Source organism: Gossypium arboreum, chromosome 8 (assembly GCF_025698485.1).
Source record: "Gossypium arboreum isolate Shixiya-1 chromosome 8, ASM2569848v2, whole genome shotgun sequence".
Classification (NCBI taxonomy): Eukaryota; Viridiplantae; Streptophyta; class Magnoliopsida; order Malvales; family Malvaceae; genus Gossypium; species Gossypium arboreum.
The window spans coordinates 113,140,370-113,145,032 of NC_069077.1; the positions used below are offsets into that span (position 1 = coordinate 113,140,370).

General features: G+C 36.6%; 1 non-coding gene across 1 annotated transcript; it reads left to right on the forward strand.

Moving 5' to 3' along the window:
- The first annotated feature begins 4,094 nt into the window (after nt 1-4,094).
- Nucleotides 4,095-4,201, forward strand: LOC128280089 (small nucleolar RNA R71). The gene has a single exon (XR_008270270.1). It is a non-coding gene; the product is annotated as a small nucleolar RNA R71 (small nucleolar RNA).
- The last annotated feature ends 462 nt before the right edge of the window (nt 4,202-4,663 follow it).

Here is a 4,663-nt window from a genome sequence, read left to right on the forward strand (position 1 = left end):
CCATTTGTTCACATAGTAAGAACCCTCATCACTAATAATAGCTCTTAGTGTCCCAAATCGTGTAAACACGTGCTTATGTAGGAATCACATGACTACCTTAGGATCATTTGTAGGGTATGCTTCAGCTTCAACCCACTTGGATACATAGTCCACAGCAACTAAGATGTATTTGTTCCCATATGAAGAAGGAAATCGGTCTAAGAAGTCAATGCTCAATACGTCGAATAATTCAATCTCCAAAATGTTTATCAAAGGCCTCCTTGATATATTTTCGGTCCTTTGGCATTTATCATAGTTCTTCACATAAGCATAAGTATCTTTAAATATCGTAGGCCAAAAGAAACCTGTTTGCAAAATCTTTGCTGTAGTACGTGAACTACCAAAGTGTCCCCCACTTGGAGATGAATGGCAATGATACAAGATCTTAGTAATCTCACTTTCAGTTACACACTTTCGGATTATATTAACTGCACATTGTTTAAACAAAAACGGATCCTCCCAAAAATAATACCAACTATCATGAAGGAATTTTTTCCTTTGTTGGTATGTCATTTCTTGAGGAATTATTCCACATGCAAGATAATTGGAAAAATCATGAATTCAATTTACCTCAAATAAGTGCTCATTTGAGAAATTCTCATTGATAAGCACACATGATCTAGTTCCCTCATCTTATTCCAACCTCGACAGATGATCAGCTATTTGATTTTCGACACCTTTCTGTCTTGGATCTCAAGGTCAAATTCTTGAAGTAATAGTATCCAACGAATTAGCCTCGATTTCACATCCTTTTTCGTGAGCAAGTATTTAATGGCTGCATGGTCAATAAATACTGTAACTTTGGTACCTATAAGATATGAGCGAAATTTGTCAAAAGTAAAAACTATGGAAAAAGTTCCTTTTCAGTTACCGTATAATTGAGTTGGGCTCCCGTCAAAGTTCTACTTGCATAGTAAATACGGTGAAACACTTTGTTTCTTCGTTGACCCATCAAAGCTCCAATAGCGTAATCACTTGCATCGCACTTTAACTCATAGGATGAGTTCCAATCAGGTGTAATGATTATAGGGGCTGAGATTAACCTCTTTTTTAGATCTTCAAAAGCTTCCAAACATTCTTTGTTAGATCAAACACTGTATCTTTCTTTAAAACAAACATAACAGGTTAGAAATTTTCGAGAAATTTTTTATAAACCTTTGGTAAAAACCGGCATGGCCTAAGAAACTTCGGACTCCTTTCACATTCATTGGGGCCAGCAATCTTTCAATTACGTACACCTTTGCTTTATCGACTTTAATTCCTATCTTTGAGATTTTATGTCCTAAGACAATCCCTTCCTTGACCATAAAATGGCATTTTTCTCAATTAAAGACAAGATTCGTCTCTTCGTATCTCTTCAATACCTTGGCCAAATTACTCAAACAAATATCATAAGTGTTACCAGAAAAAGAAAAATCATCCATGAAAACCTCAACAAAATTTTCAACCATATTAATGAATATTGCCATCATGCATCGTTGAAAAGTTGCAGGTGTATTACATAAACCAAAAGGCATTCGCCTAAAAGCTAATGTACCATATGGACAAGTAAAGGTTGTTTTATGTTGGTCTTCTGAGGCTACAACTATTTGGTTATATCCCGAATAGCCATCTAAAAAATAATAGAATTCATTAACTGCCAGTCGATCTAACATCTGATCCATAAAAGGCAACAAAAAATGGTCCTTCTGAGTGGCTTTGTTCAATTTTCTGTAATCAATATAGATTCTCCAACCGGTAACAGTTCTAGTTGGATTTAACTTGTTACACTCATTTTTGACAATCGTGATTCCACCTTTCTTTGGCACACACTGTACCAGACTTACCCACGAACTATCTGAAATAGGATAGATGATTCCTGCATCTAACCATTTGATCACTTCCTTTCCCACAACTTCTTTCATAATAGGATTGAGCCTCCTTTGCCCATCAATTCGAGCTCTTTGACCTTCTTCCAAAATAATTTTATGCATGCAAAAGGAAGGGCTTATACCTCAAACATCAGCTATGGTCCAGCCAATGCTTGTTTAAATTTCTTTAGAACAGTAATTAGTTGTTTCTCTTGATCTTTCATCAACTCTGCTGAAATATTCATAGGCAAAGTAGAATCGTCACCTAAATAAACGTATTTCAAATGGGAAGGAAGTACCTTTAGTTTGAGTTTAAGTGGTTCTTCGATTGACAACTTGGGTTACACAAATTCTCTGACTTCCAACTCTAACAGTTCAAATCGTGTGGATTGAATTAAATTTCTCAAATTGGCTTCCATCAAAGCCATGTTTTCTTCACCTTCTTCATCCTCCAAAGGGTCAAGATCTAAGGCTCTCTCCAATGGATCTTCTTCAAAATTGCTTGCCATAGAAACCAAGGTTTCTATCTCTTCCATAATTGAACACTACTAGATCGAGAAATTTCATCGCTTTAGGAATGTTAAAGGTTACCTGATCGTCTTGAACTCGCATGGTGAGTTCACCTTTCTGCACATCAATTAACGTTCTTCCGGCTAAGAAAGGTCTCTCAAGGATGATCGGCACTTCCTTATCTGCTTCAAAATCTAATACTATGAAATCAGTAGGAAAAATAAATTTACTGAATCTTACCAAAACATCCTCGATCTTTCCCATGGGATACTCTAAAGATCGATCCGCTAGCTGAAGCTTCACAGTTGTAGGTCTTACTTCACCTATCCCTAACATCTTAAAAATAAACTTAGGCATCAAGTTGATACTTGCTCCTAAATCACACAAAGCTTTACCACAGTAAGATTCACTAATGTTACAGGGTATAATAAAGCTTCCTGGGTCTTTCAATTTTGGTGGCAGTTTGTTCTGCAGGAACGCACTGCACTTCTTTGTCAATGCAACAGTCTCATACTCACTCAGTCACTTCTTCTTGGACAGTATATCCTTCATAAACTTCACATAATTTGGATTTTGTTCTAAAGCTTCCAGCAATAGAATATTGATGTGTAACTGCTTCAGAACATCCAAAAACTTCTTGAATTGCACTTCCTATTTCTCCTTGTGTTGTTGCAATCTTTGCGGATATGAAGGTGATAGAACTTTAGGTTGAACCGAACAAATTTTTTGAGTAGGTAAATTTGCATCCAAAGAAGATGTTAAAGTATATGAATTCACTAAGTTAGGATTTATCTTGTCAGTTTTTGCAGATTCTGATTCCTTTGGTGTAGGAATTTCGATAGCTGGTTGATTCTTCTCAACGAGCTTATCTTCGTCATCAATCAATCGGGGTTCTAGATACCACTTCGCAATGCCACTGCCTTGATATGTTCTTTACCCAAATTTCTTGGATTCTCAGTATCGCTCGACAAAGTTCCTTGTGGTCTATTACAAAGCTCTGTAGCTAATTGACCCATTTGGTTTTCCAAATTTTTCAGTGTTGCTGCTTGGCTTTGGATGAAATCGTCATTCTTTGCTATGTACACTTTCAACAAGTTATCCAAACTATTTTATGCCTCAGCTTGAGGTGGTTTTTGAGCCTGCTGATTAAACCCTTGAGATTGGTTGAGTCTATGCTGCAATGAGTTATAGTTCGGTCCATTTCCTTAGTTGCTCTAAGAAAAGTTAGGATGATTATGCCATGAAGAATTATAGAAGTTGGACTGAGGTCCTTGTCCACTCCTATTTTGATATTAGTTCCCTACGTAGTACACTGACTTGGGATTTGATGGATAATTCTCAAAAGAATGACCTTCCCCATAGTACACACAGGAAACGACTTCGTATGGACTTGGTAGCTAAGCTGTAAAATTATTATTACTATTAACGGTAAACTATTTTAACATAGAGGAAATAGACTATAACTGAGCTGATAACGAAATGAGGGTGTCAACTTCATGAAATCCGGCTACACGTCTTCCTGAAGCTATTCGATTTCTTAGCCATTGATAGTTATTACTTGCAATCCTCTCGATGATCTCATAAGCCTCATTATAAGACTTAGACAAAATTGCATTATTCATAGAAGCATCTACCATCAATCTTGTATGTTCATTGAGACCATTATAGAATGTCTACAACTAGATACAATTAGGAATCCCATGATAAGGACACTTAAGCAGTAACTCCTTGAATCGCTCTCAAGCCTCATATAAAGACTCGTCATCACATTGTTGGAAGGTTGTGATCTCGTTCCTCAACTTAGTGTTTTTGCTAGACGGCAAATACTTAACCAAAAATCTCTCTGCCAATTCTTGCCATGTAAATATGGAACTTGGTGGCAATGAATTAAGCCATGCTTGTGACAGCCTTAAAACGACCCTAGTCGGAATGTGGTTTCGGGACCACAAAACCGAGGCATAAAAATAATTTAATGTTCATTTTGATGCCTATGATATGTGTTAATTCGTGTGTGACATTTTTGATGATTTGATTTAGGATTATAAATGTGAATTCCACTAAAAAGGACCTAGTAGTAAACTTTGAAAGTAGGATAGGGAAATGTGTGATGACTAATTAAAGCATGCATGCAAAACAATGGTCTTACATGTTAAATACCCCTCTTTTTATAAGTGGTGGCCAGCCATGACAAGGGAGGATGGGCAAAACATGTCATAGACATGTTTTGTTGGTGCATTAGGGAGAAATATTAAACTAAGGTGTAT